Source organism: Camelus bactrianus, chromosome 8 (assembly GCF_048773025.1).
Source record: "Camelus bactrianus isolate YW-2024 breed Bactrian camel chromosome 8, ASM4877302v1, whole genome shotgun sequence".
Lineage (NCBI taxonomy): Eukaryota > Metazoa > Chordata > Mammalia > Artiodactyla > Camelidae > Camelus > Camelus bactrianus.
The window spans coordinates 47,660,405-47,676,425 of NC_133546.1; the positions used below are offsets into that span (position 1 = coordinate 47,660,405).

General features: G+C 38.2%; 1 long non-coding RNA gene across 1 annotated transcript in view; it reads left to right on the forward strand.

Moving 5' to 3' along the window:
* LOC141578480 (uncharacterized) overlaps positions 1 to 16,021 on the forward strand; it is a 114,558-nt gene that overhangs the window by 81,308 nt on the left and 17,229 nt on the right. Inside the window, exon 3 of the long non-coding RNA XR_012508865.1 lies at positions 9,184 to 9,280. This is a non-coding gene — a long non-coding RNA (uncharacterized LOC141578480). The remainder of the gene's footprint in view (positions 1 to 9,183; positions 9,281 to 16,021) is intronic.

The following is a 16,021-nucleotide window of genomic DNA, read 5'->3' on the forward strand; positions in this document are numbered from 1 at the left end:
TCATCTCTTATTCGATGATCAACATTCAAGCTAGAAGATGTCATGTTCTTTCTGGATTGTTCAGAGATTTATGGCACCCATAGACATGTTCATAAAATCTGAGGCTGTGCAAGGCTTTTGGCATCTGTCTCATTGTTATCAGAACCATAAAAATCATCACCCTCATGTCCATGGCCAGTCTTGTCTTTCTAGATAATATAATCCAGAGAAAAATAAAGTTGCCACTGAGTGTCTTTTGCTAGTAGACCATGTTGTCGTGTGTGTGTGTGTGTGTGTGTGTGTTTTGAGAGAATGGTGGTATCAGATTAGGAAGAGGAAGAAGAGAATAAATACATCAGACTGTATGTGTTTGAGGACATACAGGGGAATTTTGTGAAACTGTTTCTAGTGCAGCTCATGTAATCTGTCGGGAGGATGCTGTGGTGTGTGCATCATTCTCTTCAGCCTGGCTCTCTGGCCTCGGCTACCCAGGAGCGGTGGTCTCCGGAGTGTAGACAGAGAAGGGAAGCAGGTGCTTCATCCCCCAGCATCTGGTTTAGATGACCACAATGCTGAGAACACCTGCAGCCTGCATTTCAGCCAAGTCTGGCCTCCTATTGTATTCGATTGGACTTTCTGCCTTGAGCAAGAAAAAAAGCATTGTTTATCAGATTTGCCAAAGGATCTCCGGGGAGGTGGAGAGAGACAGGATAAACAAACCTAAAACAAAATGCAAATGTAAGCAGAGTGCTGGGAGACCTTGATTATATATGACTACCCAAGGTACTCTTTCAACCCAAAACAAAATAATTAAAGCCAAGAGAGACAAACGTTAAGTCAGCGTGGACCAGGACAGTGTCCCAGAGGTCGTCCCAGAGACCTGAGAGTGACGATGATGCTCTGCCTCTGGTCCTTAGGCAGAGGCAGAAGTCAGATCACATTTATTAAGGGTCTAATTTGTGCAGGACTTTATGCCATGAGGGTTAAAAGATGAGTGGCTGCTACCCTGTCCTAAAAAAACAAACAAAAACAAAAACAAACAAACAAAAACTTCCAAAAAGATGGTCTTGCTACTTACACACCAAACATTCCATTTATGCACTGTAATTTTACATTTTGTAATAATGTGCATTGGGTGAACTGGATTCTTGCTACTCATATCAAAAGCAGTAAATTGGGTTTAGAGTTCTCTAACCAAGATGAGCAAAGCGAACACAACTGATCCGGCACAGCACACAACCTCATGATTGGCATATTGGGACAAAAATAAAATCAGCGAGCTTATTTCCAGAGACTCAGAAAATAGTTTGGAGATACCATATAAAATGTTTTGTTAGTAAACAATTCCAAAGGAGCCCCTTAGTTTTCTTTCCTTTGTACAGAGCCCCAACTAGTGGAAAACTGGAAAACTGCACTTAGAGAGAAACTAAATGGGAGGCAACCCACCAGTCCTCTCGCAGGTAAGAGTTCATAGGCTCTTATAGCTGCTGCTCTTTTGGGGGTGTAGAGATAAAGATAAGGTTCTAAAAGGAAAGAGAGGTATGAAACTAGCTTATACTTAGCTTTTTTAAGGGGTAAAGGGCAAAGTGATACTGATGAAAACATGTACCATCTCTTACATTTGAAATGAGTCAATGCACTGCATCTATAGCTAATTTGAGAAAGGAAAATATTTCTTGGGTTCAGAACTCATTCTTGAAGACGTCTTTTCAAAAGAAAGAGGAAGATACTCAGTGACACAAAATTGCCTACATCGGAGGAAAAAGACCTGGTTTCACAAATTAAATGTGTTACAATGGTGTCACACTAGTTCAGAACAGAACTGATAAGAATGTTGTTGTTGGGGTGGCGGCGGGGAAGGGTAGAAGAGCAGGTGGAGGCACAAAGGGAAGGAAAGGACCGGAACCTCACCAACTGAATAAAATCAAATAGCAGCACCTGGAAAATTGATGCTTCAGCTTTTCCTAAAGGAGTTGAATCTCTGGGGCTGTTGGGTTTTTAGTTTTGTTTGTTACCTCTCCATTTCAAGAAATCTTATTTTCTTGTGTGGATTTTTAAAGGCATCTTGGCTCCCTTACTCAAAAAAAGCACTAATAAAATGCAGGCGGCCCGGAAAGTTTATAAAAATGCAAGATGAATTCATCAATCAGACAGAGTATAGTTTGTGTGCAATGGGGGTTCAAGGACAAGCTTCAGGGACTTTATGAAACTCCCTAACAAGATATGCAACTGTGTGCATGTGTGTGTGTGTGTGTATACGCATTTTCTCTGGATTTTACAGCTTTTACTAATTCTCAAAGGGGTCCATAACCCAAAAGAAGAATAAGGTGCATCCAAGAATCTGCACATAGACAAAAAACAGTCACATTTCAGGGATGCCTCTCAGAGTCATCTCAGACTTTCGTAAAATTCTATTCGAGAAGCTGAGCAGAGAGATCAAAATCCTTCCGTATGTCACAAAGCAGAGTGCAGCCTTCTTGTTTTTCACATGGTGACTCTTTGGACAACACGTTACATAAAGTTTCCTATTGCATTCACAGTGGTCTGATGGCAGAGGAACACCTCCTCAAACCTCAGTGTGATGAATGGGCTGTTGCTGAGCAGTTTCTGAGATGCTTGACATCCACTCACCAGCTTGCTTAAGTTTGCACTAACCAACATGGTTGATGTTCAAAAATCCAAAAAGCAGAAGCAGTCATTTTTTTTTTTTTCCCAATAGATCAAGCAGTGGAAAGTAGGGGCAAAAAGTATTTAACTTTAAGACTTGGTGGCTTACTCAGCACATGCGACAGTTATCAAAATTAAGTCAAGAAAGCAGAAGTTTGATACCACTTACTTAATGTTTGCAGTGGTTATTAAATAAACTCTCCCGTCTTTCATTTCATTTGAAAAGGGATTTGTTTAAATACTGCTTATCTGGAGATCATTTGGTTTCTAGAGGTCAAGGGTAACGAGAGTGATAACACCACAGCAATGCTGTCTAACTTCTTTTATGGCATCAGCTGTCCTGTAGATTTTATTGAACAAATGACTTAGTTGTGAAGAAAAGTGGTTGTATGCTTCTGTCTGTCCTAGCCTTCACCTCCCAACCAGACAGCTAATCACACCGAGGGAGTCCGGGGACAGCTAGAGAGCACACATCACCTACAGGGAGTCCCCTCGTCAGTTGGCAGGTGGTCCCATGTCACTAAGATTTTCCTTGTGAGCTGTTCAGTCACACCTCCTGTTCTTTCCACCTCAGGTGGGCATGATTGTTTTGTTTTTTATAATTTATGAAAAACAAGATGGCTAGCTAATTTAAGAAAGAATACAAAACTCTTCTGCAGTTTTGTTTTTTTTCCTTCTGGCTTTCTGTTGCTTCTGAGACTATAAGAAACTTGCATAGTTGATTTAAGTTTTTGTGTCCTTCTTGGAGCAATTAGGCAGAGGTCTTCAGGAAAAAAGGTTTCAAAAACTGAGGTTTGGTGGTTTTTTTAAATTCCTCTACCCCCTTACCAAGATCATTTAAAAAGGTTATTTTAAATATTATAACCACAAACTGTTCAACCAGACGAAAATGAAAGTAGGCCACTGAGAGGTTTTTGTTTAAACTAAAGCAAAATGTCTTAAGCTAATAATTTTAACCATTGGGAGTTCACTGGCTACTAAAAGCAGTTACTTTGAAATTAAGAAGGAAGTATTTTCAGTATTACATCTGAATTTATAATTTTTCTCTTGCAGGATACAGAGTATAGTATTTTCTTTTCCGTCCCCTTAGGACTAAACTGACCTTCCTGCCTGAGCAGTGAAACCCCAGACTTGGACTTGAGCCAGCTACCTTTCGGCACCACATCATTAAGAACTCTTGGAGGTGCTGCTTAAATGTAAATTTTCCAGCCCTGCTTCACTAGCCAGATAGGCAATGCTAACGCAGTCGGGGCATGTTGGACATGTCCAATTTTTAAAAAGGAAGAGAAGGGGGAAAGCTTTTAAAAAATATGTCTATCAAAGTGAAAGTCAGTGAAAATGAGGTCATTCACCTGATTTAGGGGCATCAAAGAGTCAGATACCCATATACCTTACATAGCTTCCTAAATAAAAGTCCATCTGCAAGTCAGTTTAAAGAAGGATGAGCACTAAGTCCACAAATCAAGACTTTTTCATGCTTTCTCAAGAAAGCAGGCAGCCCAGAAATAAAAGGAGGCCACTTGCGTTGCCTGTGCTCTAAGGAGTTAGGATGTCCTCAGGCATTGCCAAAGTCCAGACTGGAGCCTGGATAATCCAAAAAGAATTATAATTCACATGCATACTGAAAACAAACCAGAAGCAAAGAACTGGCGGGGGAGGTGGGAGGAGGAGAAAAGAAAAAAGAAACATCTCCATTTTCATTCTGTTGATAGTCACATTTTAAGCCCAATATAGGTTGAGACATGCAGGTGAAAAATTACAGGGTCAGCCCACAGGAGGGGTTTGGGAGGTGAGCCACACACCCGAGTGAACGCTGAGCTGTGCTTCAGCCAGCAGACCTAGACTTCATCAAAGAATGTCGTCTCCCCTCGACTGTCAACTGAATAGCCAACCAGAAAATAAAGCAGAAGCAGCCAGATAATTTGGGGACTTTTCCCACATCACACAGAACTGCATCAACATGGATGAAAACACCAGTCAGTGTCTGAGCACATGTACGCAGTCTGTTCTCAGCTGCCTGTGATTACGTTTCCACCTCCGCTGATAACCCACGTGAATTTCTAACTGATTCTGGAATACATTTCAAATTACTATGTCGTCTGGTATGCATTGAGCTTAATCTCATAGTTCTATTTTAGCACTCTGACGGCTGAATGATAATGACTAGTAATGCTTGAAGAAGTGGCCTGATGTGTTTAAAGAAACCATGCAAATACACCAAATAGATGATCAGTTCAAAGATGATGAGACCATGCAAACATGTTCCTTTTATTGTCTTCCTCACTTTTGATTAATTCCTTCCTAAAGACTATTTAAACTTATATGCATTTTCAAATTGCTTTCCCCTGTGATTTTTCTCATTCATTTCCACAGTTACTAAATGTGCTCAATGGAATATTAATTCTTAATTTCTTTCTGGCAGAAGTAAACACCTTGGGAGTATTACAATTTTTTTCAAATAACTAGTAACTTTTCCGATTTACAAACCAGAGTTGAGTTGGTGACAATTTTTAAAAGAAATTGACTTTCCACATAGTACAAATTGTCTTAAGTTACCTTTCCAATGTACTTGACCCTTAAGACTTCTCTTCAAAGAAAAATAAACTCAGATCAAACACAGAAGAATACCCAGAGTATACAAGACCACATTCTTCCATGTATTTAAAAATGTACATCCATACTTCATTAGAATTCATAGGATAATTTGTGTCTCCTCTCTTGCAACTCATACAAAATCTGGAAAGAAAATAAAAGTTGACTCTGAATAAGTCCATGACCTGAGAATTCTGAGTTTCAGCTCTACCAACTCTTTTGTCAGCAGATACCTTTTAGCAAATCAATTCAAACATACCAATAAAATACAGAATTGTTTTAAATAAATTATCAACAAAAGTACAAGTATAGAAGGGCAAGCTGCATCTCTAAGAATACATTTACCTTGGGCTTTGTAAGCCTTTGTGCCAAGCCCACAGCAGACAGAAATATCAGCTAGGTTTTGTTAAGGTCAAGGTTCTAGTCCTAGAATTTTGGCCACCTGTCCTGTGCTCCTTATACCTATTTTTAGACTATGCCATTATTATCTGGCCCACAGAACCCATATTTTTTCAATTTAAATTTTTATTGATTTTTTTAACAGTATACTTGGGAAGAATATCAAAATGTTAACATTGGTGCCAATAAAAAATAATGTGAATCTGTTAAAGGAAAGAGTAAGAGAAGAGATTGAAGAAAAACATTTCATGTCTGTAGCTACATTATTGTCATCATTAAGCAGAGTTATATTAAAAGTAAGACGAGAGAAAAGAATGGTAGACATGTGTATCTAGTCATAGCTCAAAAATATGCCAAATCTCCATTTTAAATCTCATGGTATTATTTTGAAGCCATCTCGGATTGCTTCTTACTGAGGTTTTGAACTAGACATGTGTAATTTGAGTAGTTGTACATGCTTGTCTAATATGAAATTTTCAGCCATTTGTATAGTTATAACATAATTTCTCTTAATTTTCACTAAAACCTAAAAAGTTTGATATTTTCTGCAACCATAGAACTAGGCTCTATGTCTATTGTGATGTGAAGAATCCTTTAAAATTAGTATTTTTTTTAATACTAAAGCCTTTCTTGTACGTTGAGAACCAGTTAAATGTGTATTGGGCTAAGGTTGGTCTGGTGAAACAAGTTTTGTATTTTTTACTGGTTGCATATAGTAACTGTGAATAGTGTTTCCAAAAAAGAATAAATAGTCATTAGAACGCTACTCCATAGTCCTTCAAAGAATATTGAAAAGAAATATTCTTGTGGGGACTGAGCAGAAAGGACTTTTCTATTCACTTATTTCTCCTCAAGTTTTTGGAGACAGAAAAAAACTTGTTACTCAGTAACACCCATCTTTCATCTGAGAGCTGGTAAACCATTCATTGCAAAGCCCCATGCCAACAGTTTTTTTTTTTTTCCTTTTTTCCTTCTCTATTCGTTTCCTGAGGCTCCTATGAGAAATTACCAAAAACTAGGTGGCCTAAAACAACAGAAATGTATTCTCATACAGTTCTGGAAGCTGACATCCAGGTGCCACCTGCGGCAGACTCTCTCTACCCACTCCAAGGGAGACCCTTCCCCCGCCTCTTCTAGCTTCTGGTGTTCACCAGCATCCTGGGCCTTCTGTGACTTGTTCATTCTTTACCCCAGTTACACGGCCATCTTCCCTCTTTCTGTCTTCATACAGCCTTCCTTTCGTGCTTGTCTTGTGTCCCAAGTTCCCCTTCTCATAAGGACACAGTCATACTGGATTAGGGCCCAGTCTAATGACCTCATTTTAATTTGATGACCTCTGTGAAGACTATTTCCAAATTCACATTTGGAGGTACTAGGGGTTAGGGCTTCAATATATCTCTTTTTGGCAGGGGTGGGGAGCACTAATCCACCCATAACAATTGAGGTATCTTATATTACTTATATGTGGACTCTGAAAAAAAAAATGACACAAATGAACTTATTGACAAAACAGAAACAGACTCAGGCAGAAAACAAATTTATGGTTACCAAAGGGGAAACGGGTCGGGGAGGGAGGGATAGATTAGGAGTTTGGGATTAGCAGATGCAAACTATTATATATAAAACAGATAAACAACAAGACCCTCTGTATATCACAAGGAACTATATTCAATAGTTTGGAATAGCCTATAATGAAAAAATTTTAAAAAGAATATATATATGTATAACTGAATCACTATGCTGTACACCAGAAACTAACACAACATAAACCAACTAGACTTTAATTTAAAAAAAAAAAAAAAACAATTGCTATATCTTAGTTCAGACGACTAACTTGTTGGGTTTTGGGTTTTGGTTCTGTCCTCGAAAGGGAGAGTCTCATCACAATACAGATAAAAATAGAATACGTTTGTAAAGATTATGGCAGGAAGAAGAACCTGGAAGTTGAAATTTAAAACTATAAAATTTCCTTTAAAATGTAGATTGTAGTAGGTTAAATTATAGGAAATTACTGAAAAACTCAACCACTTTTTACCTACAAAATGCCAAATTCATATGTTCCAAATTAATAAATTAGAGGAGTGAAAATAGAATAAAGAAGTATCAAAAAAGCCAGAGAACAAATTTGACACAACATTGTAAAATGATTATAAATCAATAAAAAAATGTTAAAAAAAAAAAAAAAAAAGCCAGAGAACAAAGAAAAGATAGGCAAGAAAGCTGAATAGGAGCCAGACACAAAGAGGAAATAAAATTTTAAGTAAAACAATTTCTTCATTAACATTTTAATTTTTAGAATTTGTTAACAAAATGTATTGATCAATATGTAAAAGCATTTTTATCACAACACAACTATGCTATCATTTGTTCTTATTCCTTTGATTTTTAAGTCATCTGTCTACTAAAAAATGTTTTAAATATAAGAAATCATTTGTTTATAAAAATAATATGGCAACATTTCTGCATATTTGTTTGCAAAGGTCCTTGTTATCTCCATTGGGAGGTGGGCAAAATAAATCTTTCAATTAAAGAGAAATTCTAAAGTTCAGAATTTCAGATTCTTAACAATGAAAATGAAAAATCTTTCCAGTCATGCCTCTGTTGCTAAAAGCTAAAGCTAATCTAATATTCAGTAAGAAACCATAATCAAGAAAATAAAGTTTTACATAACTTTATTCTGAAAACTCACCATTTGTCTACATATTATATGTTAATCCTCACAGGAGATCCCATGGATGGCTATAGATGTATTTTTACTTTTCCTTGACTTGAATTTTGCGGCAGGAATACACCCAACATTTTTGTATCTGCTATACCTAATGAAGAACTAGCACCTGCTTAAACAAACAAACGTAATCATTTTCCCACAGAGGCTAACTATGCATTTACATATGAATTTTTAAAAAGATTTTCAGGAACAAAAAACTGGCTTTTATATTCTTAGGTATGCTAACAGTAGCAAAAGCCCCACCTCCCTGAGTTCTGAGAGACTCCTAGAAAGTGCTTAAATTCAAGGACTTGGTCCACAATCAATACAAGTACCGCACTTTCACAGACATCATTAAACCACTGGACATGAACAATAGCTGCATTTTCAGTATCACCATAATGCTACTATCATTACAACAGTTAGAACAATTATTATTTCTTTAGTTGCAAGACACAAAAACACAACTCGGAAGCACTAAAACAAAAGAGGGAATTTAGTCCCTTATGTAATGAAACCATCCAGGAAAGACTTCATTCAGGACTCAAACAACATCACTGGGAACCAGTTTTTCATTCCCCAGTGTTAGGTTCTATTTCTCAGTTTTGGATCCATTCTTTCAGTCACAAGTGGCTGCAAATGACTGACAGCAGGTTCCAGGACTACATCCTTCTGGGTTTAAATCTATCTAAAGGAGAAAACATCTTTGTTGCAGCATTCCTAGCAAAACTCCAAAATTTACTCTGGTTGGGCCATCTTAGCTCATACGTTTGTCCCTGGATCAATGACTGTGACCAAAGGAATAAAATTTAAATCTGGCTAATGTGCTCTTCCCCTAGGACTCTACCAAAAAACTGGGAGAGAAATGGAGTCTAAGCCGGAAAAAAAAAAAAAAAAAAAAAAGATGCATTGCCAGAAGAGATGCAGAGCAGTGAGGTAAGCTGAGACTCTTGATTTATTTGAAACACTAGTTGAATGGGTTGAAATTATAGGAATCTCCATCAGAAAGAGAATTTATGTGCAGACCAGTTTAATTCTTTTAACATAATAATACTTTGATTTTGCTTTTGATTGTGAAGATGGTAAAAATCAGTCAAAGCTAAAAAGAGCTATTTAGGGAATCCCAAATATTACACTCTCAAAGTATTTTGGAGAGGTTGCATAAACACAGTTCTGTCCAATCTCAGATATCATTTGAATGCTTAATTTGCACAGCCTTCCATCACATTTAGACTACACAGGGAGAGGTTTCTAAGATAGCCAGAGCCTGAGAAGGACCCGTAAATGAAGCTATTGATGCAAAACTCTGTGGATTAAGTCCAACACCTTGAGTTACATGGGAAATGAACAGGAGCTGGGGGCAGCAAAGGGAACACAGGTGTGGCATGTCCAGAGGAGCCCACATTCTTAAGTCGACAGGCAGCCATGTTCTATTCAAGCTGCGTTCCCCCGGGTGGTCCAGCTAACAAAGCTTCCTGTCATAAAGCTATCGCTCAGTACAAGGCAAGTGTATTGTGAATGCCAGGTTCAAAACTGTTCATTGAAAACTTCTTGGTTAAGTAATTAAAGCAGGCTGAGCTTTGGGAAATCCTCCAGGAGGAATCTCATTTTGAGAACAGCTTTCCAATTCACATGTTTCATAAGCCAAGGGAAAGCTTAGTTCACATGAATCACACACACACACACACACACACACACACCCCCCACAAATTGTGGGATTAAAAAGTAGAATTGAGGTCAGGGCTAGACCACAGCAGAAGTGAATTGGCTTAAAGAAAACTAGATATTTTGTCTCCAAAACCATCTGTTTATTGGATTATTTTGCTTGATTGCTACTGCTTGTATCTCTAGATTCAAATCTACATTGGAAAGATTGCAGGTGAAGTTGCCTGCCTACCAGCCACACAGTTCAGTTTTTTTCAATTCTTTGGGTAAAAAACAAATAATAAGCTATATGTGTTTCAAACGAATAGAAGGCGAGCAGAATTTTATCTTCTGCGAGTCCAAAAAAACAAAACAAAATAAAATGTAGTCATTGTTCCTAGAGATCTTTAAAAACAAAATGGAAACTTATGGTTACCAGGGGGAAAGGGGGTGGGAAGGGATAAATTGAGAGTTCAAGATTTGCAGATACTAACTACTACATATAAAACAGATTAAACAAGTTTCTACTGTATAGCACAGGGAACTATATTCAGTATCTTATAGTAGCCTATAATGAAAAAGAATATGAAAACAAATATATGGATGTACATGTGTGACTAAAACAGTATGCTGTACACCAGAAATTGACACAGTGTAATCGACTATACTTTAATAAAAAGGTAATAAAATTTAAAAAAGCACAATGGACAAGCATCCACCATCTGTCCTACAGACTATCTTTTGCCTCAGGCCAGGTGATCAGAAAGGATAATTTTCCACAGTCCTTTCCAGTTTTACTATTCAGTGTGTCTGTCAAGTGTATGGTGGTATGTTTTACTTTTTTCAGTTTGCAGTAATTGCCTTTGTGGTATTTGTATCAGTCTCCTGTGATTCTGCTGTCACAAAGTACCACAAATGTTTTCTCTCAAGAGTTCTAGAGTACAAAAATCACTTTACTAGGCTAACAGCAAGAGTTCTAGAGTACAAAAATCACTTTACTAGGCTAACAGCAAGGTGTTGGAATGGCTGATACCTTCTGGAGGCTCTGAAGGAAAAATCTGTTTCCTGGCCTTTTTCAGCCTGTTGGGGCCCCCTCCCTCCATCTTTAAAGCACATCGCTCTCCTCCCAGCTTCCATCATTACACTGCCTTCTCTGGCCCTGACTCCTCCTGCCTCTGATCCCTCTTATAAGGACTATTATGATTACAGTGGGCCCACCTGGATTCCTCAGGATTATCTCCCAAATCATAATCCTTAAGTTAATTGTATCTGCAAAGTTCCTTTTGTATCTATTTGGGGTGCCAATCCTCAGCCTACCATAGTACTTCAAAAAAATCGGGTTGATGTCATTCTATGGCATTGTTCTGTATTTGCAATTTTTAAAGAAGCCTATGTATGCTAAATACTGCTGGGAACTGTAGGATCTTCAGAATAATAGGGCAAATTTTCTGCCCTTGAGGAGCTTTATTCAAGCTGGGGAAACATACACATCAGCGGTTAGCGAATATTAAATGGTAAATGAGAGTGATGCCCATTATGTGTCACGCACTGTATAACATGCTGGGATGAAAAGATGAGTGAGTTATGGTCCCTGTCCTGAGGGAAGAGGAGTCCAGAGTAGAGAGAGAATGTAGAGGAGGAAAGTCTGTATTCATAAAGACTGCAGTTTTACACCCATAAATTACCTTATGGATTGGCATAGTTTGGAAATCTGGGTTTTCCCAATATCTTGGCAAAAAATTAACTGTGTATCCTTGGAAAGATCTGGTTGCTTCTCTGATTGCTTTGAGTTTTAGCAACTTGCTGGTTTTATTAGTCTGTGAGTTTTCTGAATACCTTTCAGAGTTTTTAATGAAAAACGGTTGTCAGTACTGGAATTGATAGAAAACACAACCCTAGGAATTAAGATGATAAAGGAAAGGATTCAAGACTATTCCAAAAAAAATAATGAAAAATAAAAGGAGGTTATAGATACTGAGGTAGTAAAGAGGGGTGGATTCATAAAGATTGAGCTGCTGTGGAAAGCATTGCCTGCCCCCACCCCACCACAGGACACGACTTCCTTTTTTTGGAATGACCAGCATTATGTCCAGTTTGCTTTGCTTGGCTGCTGCCACAATTCACAGTGTGAGACTTAACTTCTATTAATCCAGCACCCTGATTGTTGATATAGCAAAAGAACTTAAGAAATCCGTTGCTCCCTGGAGATGAAAGTTAACTCCTGCCTAAAAGCTGGGACTTTCTGGACACAAAGTTTTCTAGCTGAAGCCTGCATACTCCAGCACATTGATGAGAAAAAAAATAATTTATTTTAATTTATGTATTTAAATTTATTTTTTAAATCTCCTGATCAAGGGGGCTTTGGAGAAATAGATATGGATCTATTCTGAGGCAAAAAGCTTTAACTTGCTATATCCAATGCTTATTCTGCAATTTAATGTTTTTAAAACCTAACAGCCCAACTTTAAGGTGTTCCTGAGCCCTTTTTCTTCTCCCTGAAGTAGGGTTAGAGGTGAACATCAGTGAATGGGAAAAGAGGTCCTGAAAAAAAAAAGTAGAAAATCCTTTCTCCCAAATAGCCTGTGGTGAAAAAGCATTTGTTGTTCCTGCTGGAGGGTTGTGGCTGGCTCCTTTTAGTCTTGCTTTCTGAGTTTGAAAAGCCACCATTGTTGGTTGGTAGTATTAATGTGCTTCAGGAGAAAAATAACAGCTTTCCACTGAACTGTTGATATTTATGGAAAAGGTAGAGTGGCCTCCATGTCAGCCCCTAGAGTGAAAAACGAGAAAAATTTGGCACACTGGAGGGAAATGATATAACTTGTAAAAGGTGTTTTCAGGAAGTTTCTGAGGTGGCTAACAGAAATGGTATGTCAGCTTAGAGATTTTATTTTTACCACAGTTGTAGAAATTAAGAACGGACAAGTTTTACTGGAAAAAAATAAATAAAAATTAAATGGTAACGGCTGACTTGGGGAACACGTCTTTTTCTACTCATCTCCTGGGAACAAACTTCTGGGCATTCAGTGAGATACACACACAAAGCGGCACAGTTCCAAGTGTGAAGAGAGGTGGGATAAACACACGTGCGGTTTGTTGGTTTCTCGTAGTGCCTGTTGCCAACCTGGAACTGACGCTCCTTGAACACAAGGCAGTTTTTTGTCCTAGTACAGTTGAGCTCTGTTTAAAAGCACAGCCTTGGAGTACAATAAATTCTCCCACTTTCCCTAATGGATTTATTCTCCTTGCGTTCTTAATGTAAGAAACGTTAACACCATTTGAACCAATGACATGAAACTGTTGAAAAGAAGGTTTAGCCACTTCACAGGTTAAGTCATGGAAGTGTGGGTTTAATTGTTGTGTTTGGCAAGTGGAAATTCAACATTTGAACAGCGCTACTTATTTCCTTTCTTAACAGCGGGTTAAAGTAGGTTGAAATTTTGCAGCCCCGTTTTTCATTTCGTGGAGTTTATACCCTGTTCCTAGAGCAATCAACAGCTTGTGATGGATGATTGATGGTAATACCAACTCATTCAGCTGATCTTTCCCCATGAGCTCATGGAAATTATCATTGCTGTGCAAACAATTTTCATTCATACTCTAGACTTTTCTCCCTCTTTTCTTCCATAGGCTTTTCTCAAGGTATTTCTAGGCCCAACCACCCAATTAATGGTACGTCACCTTGCTAATGGATTAGATGGTTAGTAAAATTGGTATAGTCTGGCCTCTATACACTAAAAAGATATTCTATTTCAATATTCTTCTGAGTATTCTACCTCAAACCTACTGGAGCCACAAAAAGTTTTTCAATAGGCATTTTTAGGTATCCTGAGTAACAAAGTTGTCTCCATCAACAAATTCTTATTGATCTATAAGTGCAAAGCACTTTTGTATCCATTACGTCACTTAATCCTAATAACTACATCCCAAAGTTGGAATGGACAAGTATGATTATCCTGGTTTTATCAGTAGAAAAAGTTGGAGGTTAAATGTCTTGTTGAAGGTTGCATAACTAATTACTAGCAGAACCAGATTTTCAACACAAGTCTTCTGGCTCCCAGGGCAGAGTCCTCCCACTCCATCCGGGCTGTTCAAATTTTATCCGGAGGAACCTCCTCTCTGGCCGCCTAAAGGAAGCATTGCAGGGGAGCAAAACGGGGTACCACGCCCTCAGGAAAAACAAAAGCCTTTCTTGTATCTGCTTTCCATGTTGAGAAACTGGGTATGTTTTTATCCGAACAAGAAGATCAAAGGCAAAAAGATTAAAAAAAAAAAAAAAAAGGAAAACCACTGCCTTTACCCTATGTACAACACTGCCTTAAAACGACTAGAAAATACTGGCAGAGTGATAATGTTCAGCCGTATTTTCTAGTAGTAATAACTAATTTAATCAGTTTGAGGGGGAAAAAAAGGCCAATCCTAACCAAAATATCAGTATCATCCTTAAAGTGTGAAGAACCTGGTTGTCTGCTAAAATCATATTAGATAATTTTTTTAGAAATTATATGTGGACCTTCTGAACAGCTATCAATTAATAATAGTGAAATGGTGATTTGGGTGAACACAGAGATCTGGCAGGAGACACCAGCAGTTGGCTAAAGGCAAGGAAGATGTGATAGACCTCCACCTCTTCCTCGCTCAAGAGTGCCGTTCATCACCAGGCCAGCGCTGCACCTCTTCAGCATGCTGGATTCTAAAACCCTGTGAACAGCTTCTTCTCTTTCTCTAAGAGAGATGTGTTGTGATGGACAGTAAATCAGTGGACAAATGAGAGTTAAGAGGTACTACATCCATGGGGGCCTCTCCAGGCGTGAAGGAGAAGGGATTTGAGTCTGGAGCTGCTGGTGATCATCATGCCTCCCTACCTTATGTCCCCTCCTTCGCCCCCCCATCCCCCGCAGACAGGAAAGCCCTGTTAGGAGGAGACATCGGAGCTTGAGCAGAGAGAGGAGACAGCCTAGCCCGGCAGCCTCTCCTCCCCAGTTCCCACTGCTGGTGTTCCAGAACAGCTCAGGTTTCTGCAGAACTTCCCGTTCTTTTTTGATTCTTCCAATAAAAACCTCCTTTTAACCTAAGATAGCTGACGTTGGTTTTCCATCACCTGTGCTTGGGGAAAAAACAAATCCATTCAGAGTGGTGGAAAGAACAAAGACCTAAGAAACAAACAGCCCTGAACTTGAATCATAACAATTCCAGCCATGCACACTTAGGCATTATTTAGTTTCTCGAAGTTTCAGGTGTTTTGTATGTTAAGTGGTTAATATTAATAACATCTCTGTCATAGAATCATGGTGATGACTAAACAAAATTACGTGTCTAGCCATTCTTCCCTCATGCTGTCTTCAACAGTTAGGAATATTTCCAAGCCCCCCATTTATTAGTCATTTATTCATTCATTCAACACTTAATATATTAGTCAAGCACCAACAGTGGCCTCGTATTATATTTGGCATCAAGGAAGAAAGTTAAAAAAGAAACAAGAAAAAAAAATATATAGGGTCTTTAACCTCAAGAAATTTGTGGTTCAGTTAGAAAAACATATAAATTATGGGGTGGAAAGGTGTCAGAAAAGTTTTTGGCATAAATACGAATCAGTACCACCTAAGGGAGTGACCAGGGTGGGTATGGTGTGCCAGGGAAATTTCTTAGGACATGTAGAATTTGAGCCAAAGTTTGATAGTAAATACTGTGGTGCAACAGATTGCCAGAGAGACTTTTTCCTTCTCTGTTAAAACTTTAGTTTCTTGGTCCTTTTGGATAAAAATTTTATCAAATGACAATCTTGAGTTGTATTTCACCACCATTCCTTGGGACTCAACTATTTGACCACGTAAGGCAAACTGAATTCATATCCAAGCATTTACACTGTTTTTATTTTCTGTTCTGAATTTCTCTGTAGTCCCTTGCTTTCTAAAAATGCTTTGCAAAGATTAAATAAAAACACTTGATATAGGGCAATACAAACAAGAGTGTTATTTAAAAGACTACAAGGAGAAGTTGTATTTTTATTTTATCTCTGTGACAATAGTAATTTTT